This window comes from Hemicordylus capensis, chromosome 5 (genome assembly GCF_027244095.1).
Source record: "Hemicordylus capensis ecotype Gifberg chromosome 5, rHemCap1.1.pri, whole genome shotgun sequence".
Taxonomy (NCBI): Eukaryota; Metazoa; Chordata; class Lepidosauria; order Squamata; family Cordylidae; genus Hemicordylus; species Hemicordylus capensis.
The window spans coordinates 26,296,328-26,314,001 of record NC_069661.1 but is presented as its reverse complement, the minus strand read 5'-3'; the positions used below and the strand labels follow the sequence as shown (position 1 = coordinate 26,314,001).

Here is a 17,674-nt window from a genome sequence, read left to right as displayed (position 1 = left end):
ATCTTTCTGCACTGGGGAAACATATTTGAAAGGTCACTGCCTGTTTCCATTCTTGATATGTCTCAAGCCAAGCAACATTTCCCCACTCCTGCATCAATCAACCACGGCTTGTTTTAATTCTTGCAATATCTCAGTGGCAGAGCAGCTGTTTCGCATGCACAGGGTCCCAGGTTCAACCCCTGGCATCTCTAGATAGCACTAGGAAGGACTCCTGCCTGAGGGGGGAGGGGGTCAGGGCCTGCAGAGGTTTCCCCCTCCCCCCACCTGCCTCCCTTAGTCAACTCCCCTGGAGGGGATAAGTTTGCTGCTCCCCTGCAACTGGTATTTAGAGGCATCTTGCTTCTGAGGCTGGAGGTGGCCTATAACCACCAGCCTAGTAACCAATAACATAACCTTTATGCATCTTAACTCCAAAGGTAATTTCTTGCTCCCGCTTCTCTTGTTTCTCCTTCTGGTACTTTTCTCCTTTTAGCAATCCCATCTCCAGCTAAAACATCCAAAGGCAATTTACAGAGGACACTTAGGGTTATAATCCCTTCTGGGTCCTAGAGCCTAATAGACACAATCATTTGCTACAGCTGACTGCCCAGTGTGAAAAACTTAGGGGAGATAATTGCTTGCTTTTTCTAAGTCTCTTTTAAAGTGGCACAAATGTATATGAATACAATTAGAATTCCAAAGTGCTTTGTACATTATTTAAAAGTGGGATCTTAATTATTGATAATAGTCAATTAACTGTTGGCTGATTGTCTAATGAATCAATTAAAATAATGATTACAATATCTCAATATACGGGTGACATTTTGAGGTTATTTAAATGAAGGTAACATTTTATTTCAGCTAGACAGTAGTCAAATGATTTATTACTGGAGAAAACACACCCCACCCCACTAAATCCACACACAGGTACTAAATCAAGTAAAAATTCAGATTAAAAGAGCAAAACCTTTACTGCACGTTTACCAGCAATTAACCCATTAACAATTCAACCTGATTCATGTTTACTCAGAAGTAAGTCTCACTAACTGATTGCCAGACTAAATTAATCCAGAGTAATCCTATTTATTTATTTGACTTATATACCACCCTTTCAAAAATGGCTCAGGGAGGTTTATTGAAGTAGTCCTGTAGAGTAACTTAATCTGGATGCCAACCATGGTGTTTAATGGGGCTGACTCCCTTGTAAGTGTAAACAAGATTGCAGCCTACATTACACTGCTCATGTTTGCACAAGTCTTGCATTTGTGTAAGAGTGCTTTTGTGCAACTGCATGCCCTTTTCATTAAAAGACTCATGGGACGTTGCGCAGTACGTCGGCCACTTTCCCCTTATGTTTTCCTTCCCTCGATTCTTGCTTTAGTCTCCTGCTGGTTGATACTGGTTGATAATGCCTACCTAGCTGTGGTCATGACACAATCGTCTTGCAACCTCTCCCGCACAATCTCCCCTGGAATGAATGGGACTTCCTTTGCCCAAATCATGTTCATTTCCATGAGGCTGGAGTAGAAGAAATTCCCCCTATATGCTTACCACGTATGGAACGGCTTTCTTAACCCCCCCACTGCTTTTTAGCATGCACAAAATCAAACGCGGCTTCCTGCATGAGGGATGAGTCTATAAAGGAATGTCACAAAGTATAATGCACCGAGAAAGCGGCTTATTAAGAAGGTTGCCATGGTTCGTTTTCGAATGACACCTTCATATTCAGGGGTGTCAAGAGTGCCGAGAACCAGCTTGGGATCAATTTGTTCTGACTTTTGAACAGGCAAGGCAGGAAATGGGAACTTGCCACGGCATCTGACTCTGCGACAGAGCAGATTTCATTATCATCCCCCAGATCACAGTCATCAGGCAGGCACCGTCACCCATGTGCTGTGAGAACATGGCTCTCCCCAAAGAATACTTGGCAGCACAAAAATGCCTGCCTTTGTTTAAGCAGCCCAGCGTATCCTCCAAGGTTTCACAGAATAAAGCAGGGACACCTATGCGATAATATCATCCTTATATCCCCCCAGCACGGATCACTGCCTGAGCTACCCCACCCTTATGTTATACACCGTTAAAAGCTCTTTTCAGTTTCCTGTATGCTGCGTCTGTTGACTTCGCAATGGCTTTTTCTGCAATGGTTTCAGAAGCAGGAGATGTTCGTGAACTGTCCAGAACATAAAACAAAACAAAACTTAGGAATGTTTGCTCAGAATTGTGCACCGGATCGCAGCCCTTGATAAAAGAGAGAGTGCTGTTTTACCAGCGGCTTGCAACCAGGTGTCCAAATACACAACAAATGCGAAGGCCTGTGCCCCTTTAAAAGTGGCTGTGTGCCTGCAGAGGAGATGCATGGATGGAGCTGTGGCAAACTCTTTGCTCTCTCCATTTTGCATGCCCAGTTTGTACGCCCAGGGGGCTTTGGAAAGAGCCACATGCCACCTCAGTGGCTGGCCGCTCTGTAATGCCTTCTCTTTCCAACCTTATCTCTTGAAGCACAACATTCTCGATGATGCCAATGCCAGGGGCGGGGAGGGACTCACTCATTTTGGTGCCACACTCACTCAGAAACATTGGCTCATAGAAATGGAGAGAGCCCAGGACGCCATCCGATCCAGCTCCCTGCTTGCTGGCTGGCAATCGTCCGTCTGAAGTCCTCCAGAAAGGGAATGCCCTCTGCCCTCTTAGAGGATCGGTTTTAACTGCTCTCACCATTAAGAAGCTCCTCCTAATGTTCAAACAAAATCTACTCTCTACATAGGAAGCTGCTTTATATCACGCCAGACCTTGTCCCATCCAGCTTGGTAATTGACTGGCAGCGACTACACTGACTGGGAATGGTTCTCTGAGGTGTCAGTCTCTCCCAGCCCTACCAGGAGATGCCTGGGATGGAACCTGGGACCTTCTGCATGCAAAGCAGATGCACTACCACTGAGCCAAGGCCCTCCCTCCTTCCTCTAATGGAAGCCCATTAGATCTAGTCCTGCCCGCTCGGGGCGGGGCATCAGCCTTGTCTTTGTCCTCTCTTCTCTGTGACAGCCTGTCACGACTCCTACCAGAGCCAGAGGAGGAGGTGGGGCTCAGTGGAGTTGAATCCTTGTCTGTAAGGGAATCATGGTAGGCTGCCGCCATCCACTTTATTTTGATGTGTGGAACCCCACTCTCCATATAAGGTTCCTGGGGGGTGGGGGTAAAGTGGCAAAATCCTCCCACATAGGGCTGAGCAGTCCTCGGCCTCCAAAGGCACTAAGGCAGACCCAAAATGAAGAGTAGCACACTTCAGCAACAAGGATTTATTATCAGATTGAAAGAAAAAGGTATGCAGTAAGAACAACTGTCTTTTCATAAAACAGATGGCAAGAGAGAGTTTGCATTAAACTGGCAACACAGATCCCAAGCAATCAGTAAAGAAAAATAACTTCCCTCATGCGTCTAACTAACTTGGTCCTAACACATGACTTACAGGTCTTCACATATGACTAAGACAGCATCGTGTAGTGGTTAAGAGTGTTTGACTAGGACTGGGAAGACCCGGGTTCAAATCCACATTCAACCATGAAACTCACTGGGTGATTCTAGGCCAGTCACATATCTCTCAGCCTAACTGACCTCACAGGGTTGTTGTGAGGATAAAGATAACCATGTACACTGCTCTGAGCTGCTTGGAGGAAGAGTGGGATATAAATGTAAGTAAGTAAGTAAGTAAGTAGGTAAGTAAGTAAATAAATAAATAAATTTCCCCAGCAGCTCTCAACCTGCTGCTTCCTCAGGACCCTTCTGGGACACATTAATTAACAAACCAAAGCTTCTGCTGGTGGCTAAGCCAGAAATCCCCACCCAGTCTTTGGGACTGGTCCCTTAAATTTGATTTGATTGGAACTTTTTTTCCTTTTTAGGAAAGGCCCACCCTCCCAGCAGTTGCTCTAAGTGAGGCCTAGTCCTCCCTCCAATCCTTACTATCACTACAGAGCCCTTCAGAAATATGAAGAAATGTGCCCATGTTCCCCATTAGCACACAAAAGTTTCTTTTCTAACTGCTTTGTTCTTGAAGGGCCTTTCCAGACTGCATTTTACTGTGTGCCTTTCAACTTTAAAATAGTAATCAAAAGTTATGGCTTTGCAAGAGCTGGCCAGTAGGTGGCGAACTGTGCCTAGTAAAAGGAAGATCCTCAGCATGTGGGCAGAATGTGGAAAAAACGCTAGGAAAGAGAAGAGCTGGTCTTGTGGTAACAAGCATGAGCTGTCCCCTTTGCTAAGCAGGATCCACCCTGGTTACACTTGAATGGGAGACTTACATATGAGCACTGTAAGATATCCCCGAGGGGATGGGACTTCTCTGGGAAGAGCACCTGCATGCTTGCATGCAGAAGGTTACAAGTGTCTCCTGGTGTCTCCAAGATAGGGCTGAGAGAGACTCCTACCTGCAGCCTTGGAGAAGCCGCTGCCAGTCTGTGTAGACATTACTAAGCTAGATGAACTAATGATCTGACTTGGTAGAAGGCAGCTTCCCATGTTCCTAAAGAGGACAAGAAACTATGAGAGAGCACGGAAGCATCTGGGAAGATTTTGCATCAGAGTGGGTAAGAAAGTTCTTCAGAAGCTGTAAAAAGCACACAGTTCAATGCAGTTTGGAAAGGCCCCTAGAGCAGGAATGGGCAAACTGGGCTCTTGAGCTGTTGCTAAACTACAACTCCCATAATCCCCAGCAACAGTTTATTGTTGTTCAACAGCAGCTGGAGTTCAACAACAGAGTTAAGCAACAGCTGGAGGTCCAGGTTTGCTCCCCCTGCTCTATAGAGTGCTATCTATAGTTACCTAATAGTGAGGCTGGGTTTCTTTGCTGGGTGGAAATGCATTAAACAGGGATTAAGGCAGGGGTGGAGCAAGGTTGAAGTGGGCACTGGGGAAAAAGTGAAGATGGGCTTCTGCATCCCCATCTTTTTCTCTGGAGAGGTGGGAGAGAGGAAGAGTGAAGAGTAAGCTGTCATCCACCTGGAGGCTCTCCTCCCTTAGGGGCCCAGGGACATTCATCCTCTTGTTCAATTTTAGCTATCTCCCTTGCTTAGGGAAGGGGGGGAAATCATACCCTGGCATCCTCTGACCTCAGGAAGTGGAGCTCTGTCCATGAAGAATGATTGACTGTAGGGATGTGCATGGAACAAGGTGGGGGTGGCTTGTTACTTCCGCGTTTGGCAGTCAACAAGGGGGCAGGGGCGGCAGGGAGGTACGCTGCTGCCCCGAAGATTTTACTTTAAAATGGAGTGCCAGAGGGGGGAAAGTGGCGGGAAGGGTAAGTACAACCCCCCCGGCCTTAAAGCGACACTCCCTCGGCGTCGGACCATGCCTCCATGGTCCGTGCACATCTATACTTTGAACCCCCCAGTGTTTGAACCTCTTTGGAGGTTCATACAAGGGCCTCTGAACAGGTTTGTGCACATCCCTAATTGACTGTATTGGGCTTGACTGACTGTTATTTTGGCAATTGGCATAGCCCAAATGCAGCTCCTTGTTTTCTAATGTACAACTAAAAGTGGCTACTTATGATCTCTCCAGCTTAACCATCTATGCATTATTATTTATTATTATTATTGTTTTGTTATAATTATTATTACTTACAGCTTTTTATGTTTGGATATTATTATATATACAGTTTTCCAGCACTACAGTCCTCAAAGCTGTTTACACAGAAAAAGAAGATGGTCCTCTGTTTCCAAAGGATTCACGATCTTAAAAGGAACACAAGGAAGATACTAGCAACAGCTCCTGGAGGGACACTGTGCTGGGGTTGAATAGGGACAGGTGCCCTCCTATCTCTATTCCCTATATACAGGTGAAACTCGGAAAATTAGAATATCGTGCAAAAGTCCATTAATTTCAGTAATGCAAATTAAAAGGTGAAACTGATATATGAGACAGACGCATTACATGCAAAGCGAGATAAGTCAAGCCTTAATTTGTTATAATTGTGAAGATCATGGCGTACAGCTCATGAAAACCCCAAATCCACAATCCCAGAAAATTAGAATATTACATGGAACCAAGAAGACAAGGATTGAAGAATAGAACAACATCGGACCTCTGAAAAGTATACAGTATACTGTGCTTGATTGGCCAGCAAACTCGCCTGACCTGACCCCATAGAGAATCTATGGGGCATTGCCAAGAGAAGGATGAGAGACATGAGACCAAACAATGCAGAATTGCTGAAGGCCGCTAATGAAGTATCCTGGTCTTCCATAATACCTCATCAGTGCCACAGGCTGATCGCATCCATGCCACGCCGCATTGAGGCAGTAATTGCTGCAAAAGGGGCCCAAACCAAGTACTGAATACATATGCATGCTTATACTTTTCAGAGGTCCGATATTGTTCTATTCTTCAATCCTTGTCTTCTTGGTTCCATGTAATATTCTAATTTTCTGAGATTGTGGATTTGGGGTTTTCATGAGCTGTACGCCATGATCATCACAATTATAACAAATTAAGGCTTGACTTATCTCACTTTGCATGTAATGCGTCTGTCTCATATATCAATTTCACCTTTTAATTTGCATTACTGAAATTAATGGACTTTTGCACGATATTCTAATTTTCCAAGTTTCACCTGTAAGAGAATCACCATGTTGAAAGGTGTCTCTTAGATCTGTTAGCCTGATGTGCCAAATATATACCTAATAATGAAGGATAATAAACAAACTGAAATGATCCCTGTTTCAGACCATCTTAGCCAATCCAATATGCCAACCATTACAACTGCTTAGGAACACACGAACATAGGAAGCTGCCACATACGGAGTCAGAACATTGGTCCATCTAGTTCAGTATTGTCCACACAGACTAGCAGTGGCTTCTCCAAGGTTGCAGGCAGGAATCTCTCTCAGCCCTATTTGGAGATGCCAGGGAAGGAACTTGGAATCTTCTGCATGCAAGCATGCAGATGCTCTTTCCAGAGTGGCTCCATCCCCTAAGGCAGGGTTTCTCAACGTGTGGGTCCCCAGATGTGATTGGACTTCAGCTCCCATAATCCCCAGCCCCAGTGGCCTTTGGTAGGAATTATGGGAGTTGAAGTCCAATTACATCTGGGGACCCACACGTTGAGAATCCCTGCAAGGGGAATATCTTATAGTGCTCACAGACTTCTTCCATTCAGTTAGTATGCATGATCAACATAAGCACCAGAGAGTAAACCAGTAGTGTGTTCTTCATATTCAAGTCTCATGCATGAATCCAGCTGAGTAGCCATTATTTTCTCATTTAGAAGTCTGCGTTTAAACACACTATTTTATATCCTTGCACTTGCAAATTCCGATCAGCATTTATATCATGTCTTATTCTTTTATTTTTTACTACATATACAAAAATAAAAAAGTTCTCATACAAACTAAAACTGCCAGTGTTTCCTGATTTGTATGACTTTTATGTGGGTTTCTTATAGGTAAAACTCCTTTTTATGGGTTCTGAAAATTACGAGCTGGCCCATACCCGGTCTTGTTAGTTGCCAACTGTCCCAAAATTTATGAAAGCTTTATAACAAGAAAAAGAGGAATCAGGTTGGCTCTTAAAAGTCCATAAAATGAGTAACGTTAGACCAAAGGATATACTTTTATGCTTTTAGGTGGTGATGAAAAGAAAGTATCAGTAAAAAAAATTGTCGGTAACTATAACAGAATGGATGGGATTTACCCATCCTGCGAGGGAGCTCTGGAACTCTGCTGGAAGAAGTTGATCTGTTCTTGCTGCTGAAATCCACAGATCACAAACTGAATGTGAGATTTTAAGTTCAAGGGCCATTTAAGTGCCCTTGAACATAGGACTGCTCCAGAGTTGTAAACTCTGAGTGGTTAATGGAGCTCTGAGACAGACTTTTGTTTAATTCTCTCTCCTAGAGATGTGTTGAAATTTTTTTAACCATTTGAAGGAAGCAACTAAAGGAAGACCAAACTAGATGATATCCTATTGCGTGCCTGGATATTTGTTTTTCCTAAATGTAAACAGCAGCTGTGGTGGGAGGGGGTGTGAGCTAAATCCAGATTGGGACCATGGGAAGAAAGAGAGGCTTAATTTGCTTGCTCCCACTGTGGTCCCAAACTAAATTGGGACCCCTTGCAGCTGCAATTTGCCTTGGATTGAAAGCTCCCATTGGAACTTTTATCCCAGGATAAATAGCAGTTGTTGAGGTGTCAGGGTACAATCGGGATCATAATGGGGAAGAGGGTTAAAGTCTCCCTTTGGCCTTCATATTTGTATTGGGACTTCATGCAGCTGCTATTTACATTAAAGAAAACATACAGGTTCCAGTTACACAATCAGTCTATCATCTAGTTTGGCCCTGACTCACAACTGAATGTATCAAGTGGCTCCTTGGAGAAGCTTTGTTGTTTGAGAGGTTGCAAGGAGATATAAAAGCTCTGTCTGCAGTGGCTTGTTCACACATGCAACTCCACACTTGAGCCCTTATGACTGACATCCCTTCTGGCAATTTGCTGTGGGTATTCCAGTGCACACATTGCCTGCTTGCCAGGGTTTCCAGGTCATTTTAATGGGAGGGACAACTTACACACACTATCCTTCGCACATGTGAAACTACTTCTTCCATAGAAGTGAATGGAAAGGCTGCACTCACAGCAACAACATGCAAATATTGGAGCACCACGGCTCAGGATCAGGGCATGATGCTGCCATTCTCAATGCACTCCTGTTGATGTACTTGCACGCAAGCTAGCTTAGATTGCATTCATTTCAGTGGCTGACATGATCTGCAAGTCCTGCATAGATGGGACTCCTGGGAGCACCACTGCCAGGACAATAAAACATGTGGCAATGAAAAAGACCAGCCAGGGGAATGGGTTTGTGAAATCCTTTGCACCCACAACCCCCTATTCTTAAGGGGGTTAAGTTCCATTAAGAATTTTTGGCTGAGCCCTACAACATATTCAAATGTTTAGTGTCTCAGAAATGTTATAAATCTACGGACTTTATCACATTATCCAAGCATACAATTTCCTTCTTGCATTTTTTGATAGGTGTTCAGATTTTACCAATTCTGAAAGTGTACCAGAGAAGTCGCAGTAGATCTTTGCTTTAGATGTAAATCATAATAACAAAATGTCAGACCAAAAAAAAAAAAAGATTCTTTTGTAAATAAATCCCAGTTATCATGGAACAGAAACATTAGTAAGCCATTGCAATGTACAACAATAATTCACTCATAAGGAAAATAGCACTAACAAGTGTCTATATTTCAATCCACGACATGTGAAGCAGAATAATATTGCTGGTTTTTTAGTAGTTGCCAAGGCATAACTTGTCACATTTTGTGTAACCTCAATATTCACATGTTATGTTCAACACTCGCACAATGTGTATACAGTGTGCACATGTACAGATCTGTACACAGGTACAGTTATTCACATGTTATGCTGAACTCAGGTACAACATATACCTGCAGGTACAACATGTTATGCTGAATGCATGTACAGTAAGATCCCTGCTAACTAAGCAAAGAGACACCTTTTAAAGTGGGGATTCTCTCATATTTAGCAGGGGGAGAGCAACTGGCCCTATCCAGCGCCAGCACAGCATCGCTCCAGTGGCTGTTGCTTGTATCTGCCTTCTGTTTCTTTTTAGACTGTGAGTCCTTTGGGGACAAGGGATCATCTTATTTATGTATTTATTTTTCTGTGTAAATGGCTTTGAGAACTTTGGTTGAAGAGCGGTATATAAATATTCATAGCAGTAGTAGCAGCAGCATTATACTCCTAATCTATACCATTTAATTAATTAATTAATTAATTTTATTTTACATATTTTTATACTGCCCAAAACTTATGTCTCTGGGCGGTTACAACAAAAACCAACATTAAAACATTAGCTAAAAACAAAAACAAGAAATTTAAAATATGGCAATTTAAAAATTTTAAAACAATATTCTAAAACAGCATTCAAAACATTCAAAACAGTATCAGTTAAAAGCCTGGGTGAACAGGTGCATCTTTAAAGACTTTTAAAATATTGTCAGAGATGGGGAGGCTCTTATTTCACTAGGGAGCGCATTCCAATTTTTTTGAGGGACCAGTACCCAGATTCACTTTCAGAATGAACGCAGGTACAAATCATTCACACAAAAACATGCATGTGTGTACATGAATGCAAGTGCAACATCATACCTGCCAACATCTCCCTATTCTGTTGAAGCGATGAATGTTTGTAGTCTTTCAACAGTTTAATAAGAAATCTGTTTCTTATTTTTTGGAGTAAACACTACAAAACCTGTTATGGGAAATATCTTCAACTACTCCTACTCCACAAATACAGTAAAGTAGGTTAACAGGCACTTTTCTATACCATTCATACCTTCTACTTAAGGATCAAACTAGATGTGACAAGAAATGTGTTATATATTTCCAATTACTTAAAAAAAAAATTTAATGGCAGCTACAGGAAAGCCCAGTCTGAACGAGGGCTACAATTTTTATAACTCTTTTCTCTCATGCTGTATTCCTGACAAAACTACACTTGCACTCTTAGTTGCTATTTCTCCGGGGTGGGGGCGGACAACACATAGAAGCAGAGAATAGGTCTGTGCATGGTCTGGATTATCAGGTCAGTCTTGATCCTGAACGCAACCTTCTTTGCATTCTGCTAACATTGTGGGGGCTGGCCTGGATTGCTGATATACCTATGGGGCATGGCCTCCCTCTGCCCTAGTAATGCACCAGGAAAAGGATGCAATGTCACAATGTTTTCTTTTCTGGTGCATTATAGGGCAAGATCACGGAAGGCCAGGTGGGGATTTTAAAGCTGGATCTTTGCTAAAGGTAGCCCCCCTGACTCCAGCCTGATACCATTTGATAGAATACAACTACGAATATGAGTACGGATATTTATATACCTCTTTTCAACAAAAGTCCTGAAAGCGGTTTACAGAGAAAAATATACGATGGTCCCCTGCACCAAAACGGGCTCTCAATCTAAAAGAAACATAAAGTAAACACCAGCAGCAACCTCTGGAGGAATGCTGGGTGTGGAAAGGGCCACTTGCTCACCCCGCTAAATAGGAGAGAGCCACCACTTTAAAAGGTGCCTCTCTGCTCAGTTAGCAGGGGTTAATGAATACTGATACAATGTGGTACTGTATCAAATGGTTCCCCAATACTGGAGACATTTTTCTTCCCCATCGTTTCCAGTGAAAAATTCTCCGATAGGGCTTGTATTGCCTCGGACCTGATTATCAGTTCGATGCGATGCACAGCCTTAGCAAATAGCAGTATCTCTTCCAGTGGAAATGGCAGCTTTTTGAGGAGGGGGACAATTTTAATTAAGAAAATGATCTGGGGCAAGGATTATATGCTGTGGCCCCTATGCAGATTGCCCGTTTTTTAAAAAGCAAAGCAAAGCAAAGCAATGGAATTATGAGAACACATTTTTTCTCATCTAGCTTGACTCTTAGACTGCAGAGGGCATTTACTGAAAATGCAAAAGAGTAAACTCTTTAAGGTAAACTTCAGTTAAATGGGTTTCCAGACAATGATGGAATTTGATCATTGCACATCAGGGTGCTGTTTTATGTTATACCTCTTGCCAATAGAGATAAATCACTTTGTGCAAAATGTCCTTGAGGTGTTGTTTGAACACTGATTTGGCAGCTGGCCAGTGCAAAGAAACCCATAGAAAAATTCTACCAAAAATGTTCTGGTATAAGAATTGGAGATTTTCATATATTTTTTTCATTTCCATCACATGATGATGCACAAATTTTCATTGTGAGAGTACTCTCATCAGTAAGCCTATACCTTTTCCTTGGAGTAAAAACTGAGTGGCACTTACTACTGAGTAGACATCCAGATGATTGCACTGTTAGACATTTTTGTATCAAAAAGATACTCCTACTTTGGAATAGAGATGTAAATGCTTGGGAAAAACTGGGGAAAATGAAGGAAAAAACCCAACCCTCAGGTTTTTAAAAAAATATTCTGGGAAAAAGGGGTTTCCCCCTAGTTTTTCCTCAGACCTTCACATCTCTATTTTTTACTGAAGGTCAGAAGTTTAGAGAGATGGAGGTTGGGTATGGGAAAATGGGCCTCCCTTTGGAATTTGCTGCTTGAATGACTGTTCCTTGTCATAGTATGATAAGTTCAGATCTGAGTCCCACACATTTTGGGCATTATTATTATCAAATCCAGTTCTTCCCGTGTAGAGCTTTCTCTTCTCTTTCACTCTTGTGTCTGACTACAGTTGAAGATGACTGTAGAAATATCTGCAAAGTTAAGATCCTCATGGACCTCCATCACAAGGTAGATAGAAAAATTCACCTCATGACAAACATAGGACATTCTATAGGGCTTTCCCACCTCACATCTTGTGAGTTACATAGCTTCGAGCAACTCAGGTAAGCAGATATTCATCGCCAGTTCACTTTATTGTTAATGGGGTAAGACTAGCATCCTATCCAGCTTTGGGAGCTGTGTGTGCTCCTGATTTTTGTGCTAGTCATGTGCTAGTGAAAACTTAAGTAGGAGGAGCGGGGAGTGATCATACGTGAGATGGGAGCTGTGTAGCATGGCATCATCCTACCTAGGTCTTGCCTCACAATCACTCCTCCCTCTTCTTAACTAGGGTTTCACTAGCACATGACTGAAAAAAAGGCCATAGCTCCCAAAGCTGGATAGGACACTTGCCCGACCCCATTAATTTTTAATTAAATTAATTGATCTCTCTGTTATTTAACTTTTAATTAATTGTTTTGAAGCTGTTTTGCATTATATTTTGTTTTTTGTTTTGGGTGTGTTGTGATTTCATGTGTTATGTGTTTTTACTTGATGTTTTAATGCTGTGTTGTGAGTCGCCCAGAGAACAATTTGTTATGAGGTGGCTAACAAATAAAGTTGTTGTATATTTTTATTTATTAATTATCATTATCATTATTGTTGTTGTTTTGTTGTTGATTGTGTGGACTGGCTTATTATTTGCTGTGATATACTGCTTTATCCAACTATGCATGAATATTTATTTGTGCACACATATATTTATATTTAAACATTTAATCCGCCCAATCTCCCAAATGCTCAGGCTGGGCAACAACATTTATTCATAAGAGGTAGTTAAAATATAAAATATAATTCAAACACCACTGAAAGAAACCTGGCTCCTTCCCAGCCATTAAAAGCATGCCCCAATTATTATTATTTTTTAACACTACTTCCAAGAGGCATTTTTGAGCAAGGCTGATGACCTGATGCTCCGCTAAAGATGTGATGGTGAAGTTCTCCTAGCTCAAGCAATTCTGTCTTCCAGGCTGAGAGTATGAGAGAATGGATGGCATTTGGCCAGAAACATCATGAACCCATGAAGAAGCACCTCATTTTAAAGGGTCCTTTACTTTGCCACTTGCCATGGACCTAAACTTTGTGGGATCTTGTTCCTCAAGGCAATCGGTAATATGGAGGGGCGCAGGATGAGGTCAGAGTCATTTATCAGCTTCCTAGGAACAAAAAAGCTTTGCTTAATGGAATCATTCATCTGATTACTGCACACAGAGTGGGATGTTACAACCCTGTGCCTCTTTTTTTCACAGGAGCTGTGGATAAGCAAGTACAGTTTATTAAACACTGCTAAGTGCTGAGACAATCTGTTGTTTCTCTCTGCTTTAATGTCATTATAAGCAAGTTGATCATGTACAGTGCTTGTTGCCGGCATAGATCCTAATTTAGGGAAGTGACGGGCTGTCAGGAGAAATTCCAGATGAATATAAAAGCCAAGCCTCGGATGCAGGCATGCAAAAATCAGAGCTGATAAAGAGCTTAGCTGACTGAAGGATAGGCCACAAAATTGGTCTGAGTTCAGTAAATGAATGCACACCCTGTGGAAAAAAACCTCTCAAACGTTATCCCAGTGTGAGGAGCATCTCAGAGTCCTAACACACATTACATGTACAGCCTGCTGTGACTAGTTTGCTAAATAGGTTTCAAACATAACCATTCACATCTGCTCCAACTTAGAATCTACAATTGTTGCAGGGCCAGAGATTGATTCTAATACACTGTCTGGTCAAGTTATAAACTGCCTTTCTTGAGCAGGGTATCCCAGGGTGTTCAAAGCCCATAAAGCAATAACTAAAACAATAATCAAAACACCACAGTAAAAAACAACACAGGTTGACATATAGTGCAGGGTGATGCAGGCGGTTCAGCACTAGGGGCATGCATGAACCATGGTTCAAGCACTGGTTCGGTGCTGCGGGGAGGCGAGTGGGGAGCTGGAGCTTTAAGAAACAGGAGAGCAGGTGCCTGCTCTCCAGTGCCCCATGCAGCTTCCTGATGGGGCGGCACTCAGCCCAAGTACCCCCATGCGGCACCAGCAGACACATGGTGCCTGTGCATGCGCAGGTGCCCAGTGTGTGCTGGCACCATGTGGGGGTACTTGGGCCAAGCTCCACACCAGCAGGAAGCTGCATGCAGGGAGCTTTCCTAATGCTCCTGTTCTGCACTCTCCTCCTTGTGGCCCCAAACCGGTGCTTGAACCACGGTTCGTACACACCCCTATTCATCACACATGTCAAGCGTGTGCCTAAAACGCTGTGTTATGGAACAGGGATGTTCCACACTGAACTAAACTTATGTAACCACAGTTATGTGATGCTGCCTCCACTAACAGAACCAATAGAGGTAGCCCTGCAAAGTTGTGGATGCGAAATTGTCAGGACAGCCCTGTTCTGCAATGTCACGGGTATTACCTGCAATATCGCGCCCCAGACATGCAGGGGCGTGGGCGGTGCTGAACCGCCCATGTTAACCTGCATGGCATGTCAGCCATAATCAACAGCATCAGGGGATGTAGAGCATGACCTCATAAGGCCTGGCAGCTTAGGTAAACAAAAAAAAAACCAAACATAACTGGATATCCTCCTGCCTGTTTTGCCAGAGGATGTGGACAGGCTACTTGGAGCAGGGAACAAGATGGGATGATGGGCTGCAAGCTGGCAGGTTATGAGGAGAAGCTGTGCTGGGCTACCTGGCTGATGGTCACTTTGCTTATCCATCACAATCTTAAGCCTCCCATCCAGCACAGTGACAACCTCCTGCTGCCTGCCAAAGCCTCACTTCCACCACTCACTTCCAATTCACTGCCAGTGGCAGCCAGGGAAGAAAACTGGCCAGCTGCTACATGGTGATCAAAAGAAGGAATCTCCTCCTTTATCTTCCAGTATTGGGAAGAGGTGCATGAGGTAGCGTTGCTGTAGACAGCACTTACCTATAAAGCCCTGAAAGTCTTGGGCCCAGGGTATTTAAGAGAATGCCTTCTTATTCATGAGCCTGCCGCCCATTCAGATAATTGGGGGAGGTCCGGTTGTGGTTGGCACTGGCTCAATTGGTGGAGACCCAAAACTGGGCTTTCTCTAGAGTTGCCCTGAGGCTCTGGAACACATTCCCAAATGAAACCAGAACCTCCTCATCTCTGGTTGTTTTTAAACGACTTTTGGGGGAAAAAACACCTGTTTAATCATGCTTTCTGTTTATATGTTTTAAATTTATGGTAATTTCAATCTGTTGTATATGATTTGTAGGTTTTAGTTGCTGTTTGCTTAAATTGTGAACTGCCTTGAGATTTTATATAGGGCGGTATATATATGTGAAAAAGAAGGGGAAAGGGTGGGGGAGCATCATGCAAGCACTAGTCATCTTGGCACAGGCTGAGTTCAGCACGGGAGACTGTTCAGGTAGCAACCAGGTGTTTTCACAGTGCGGTCTGCAGCGCCCCCTCCATATTCTCTGCCACCTGATGGTAAGGGTGAGAATCCCCCTCCCTGCCAATCACCATGCAGTGGCTGGCCAGTTTCACACACAGCACAGAGACTCTCAAGCTTGGGTCCCCAGATGTTGTGGCACTACAACATCTGGGGACTCAAGCTTGAGAATCCCTGACATAGCAGCCCTTCTCGCCAATCACTGCAGGGTGTAATTCAGCAATCCAAAGGGGGATTTGAGAATTAAATTTGGAGCAATGTTTTAAAAACATGACCATAATTCTTCTCTGTGCAGATGTCAGAAATGGTAACGACAGAGCTATATCTCAGCAATGTGAATACAAGGGAGGGAACAGACAAGAAAAATCCCCAGTGGGGTTATCCAGGGCACAATGCTTTGACCAATTTCCATTTGCACCAAACAGTTTTGTATTTGTCTTCTTGTATTAGGACATGAAGTGTGCAGGCTCCCAGTCGTCAAGGCAGATGTCAAGCAAACGTTCCATTTGCTTCAGTATGTTGGAGAGCAGAGTAAATACTGACAGATTTGAAATTCAGCAGTAACAAAGTATGATCGCTTTGTGCTTTCTCTGGTCATGTCCTTGGTATGTTTAGAGTGACTAGCCATCTCCTAAGAGGTTTTTCGGTGCACTTCCTGACAAAGAACTGTATGTTCTGGGTTTTTGCATGCTGCTATGCTCTCTTGGTTGTCCCATTTCCGGGAACAGTGAGACATTCCAGGGGTTTTCAGTATGCCTTGGATTCTGGTTTCCTTTAGAAGGAGAGTCACTGGCTGACATCCTTACTAATGCAGCACTTGTAAAGCGAACAAAGTTGTGTTAGTGCAAGAACATAGGAAGATGCCTTATACTGAGTCAGACCATTGATCCCTCTAGCTCAGTACTGTCTACACTGACTGGCAGCAGCTCCCCAAGGTTTCAGGCAGGAGACTCTCATAGTCCTACCTGGAGATGCTGCCAGGGAATGCACACAGGTGCTCTACCACTACAGCCCCTTCCCCTAAAGGGAATATCTTAAAGCAACCAGTGCTCACAGGTAGTCACCCATCCAAATGCAAACCAGGGCAGATACTGGGCAGATACAGAAAAGGGGACAACTCATGCTTGCTATCACAAGACCAGCTTGCCTCCCCAAGAAGATTGTGTAGCTGTATTAAATCATGGGCATTTTCGGAACTGCACTCTTGCACAAAGGTTCCCTGCAAAACATAGGAGGCACACCACAAGTTGAGCATCTTGTTCAGCAAGTGCAAACAGGTGTGTGCTAGCCCAACAAGGGTCTGGAATGCAACTTCCAGATTTAGCAAAACTAACGAGGAGGACAGGGCAGTTGCATCAGTCCTATAGGAATATCAGACTGATATGCCCACTATACAGCATGATCAGAATGATTTCCGATACGACAGCAGGGAGGAGTCCTGACAGCTGGAATTCTGACTAAAATCCCTGTTGTACTATTGGAAATCCTTCAACTTCACATAGAAATATCGGAGCAAAACCAGCCCAGGGGCTTGGAGAGACTTGCTCTCTAAGTCGGCTCCAGACCTAGAATTTAAGGACTTTACCCCTGAAACGGCTGACCCACTGGGTGCTTCCTGGGAGGTTACCTTTGTCCCCACCCCTCAATCTGTTATCTTCACCCCCTGATATGTTACCCCACCCTCCCTTCGATTTCGTAGGTGTAGTTCTTATAGTCCAGGTCTGGGGCTGGCTTGGAGATACCAGGTCCGGCTGTTTTTTATTGGGTGTTTCCCAGTAAGGAATTGTTGATAAAATATCAGGTCAATGCCAACCTGATACTAATAATCAAGTATCAGAGCCAGCATGGTGTGAGAGCCAGCGTGGTGTAGTGGTTAGAGTGCTGGACTAGGACCGGGGAAACTCAAGTTCAAATCCCCATTCAGCCATGATACTTGCTGGGTGACTC

At 43.5% G+C, this 17,674-nt stretch overlaps 1 protein-coding gene across 7 annotated transcripts in view; it reads right to left on the bottom strand.

Moving 5' to 3' along the window:
- GRID2 (glutamate ionotropic receptor delta type subunit 2) overlaps window positions 1-17,674 on the bottom strand; it is a 1,329,997-nt gene that overhangs the window by 58,576 nt on the left and 1,253,747 nt on the right. The gene's annotated exons all lie outside the window — the stretch shown is intronic.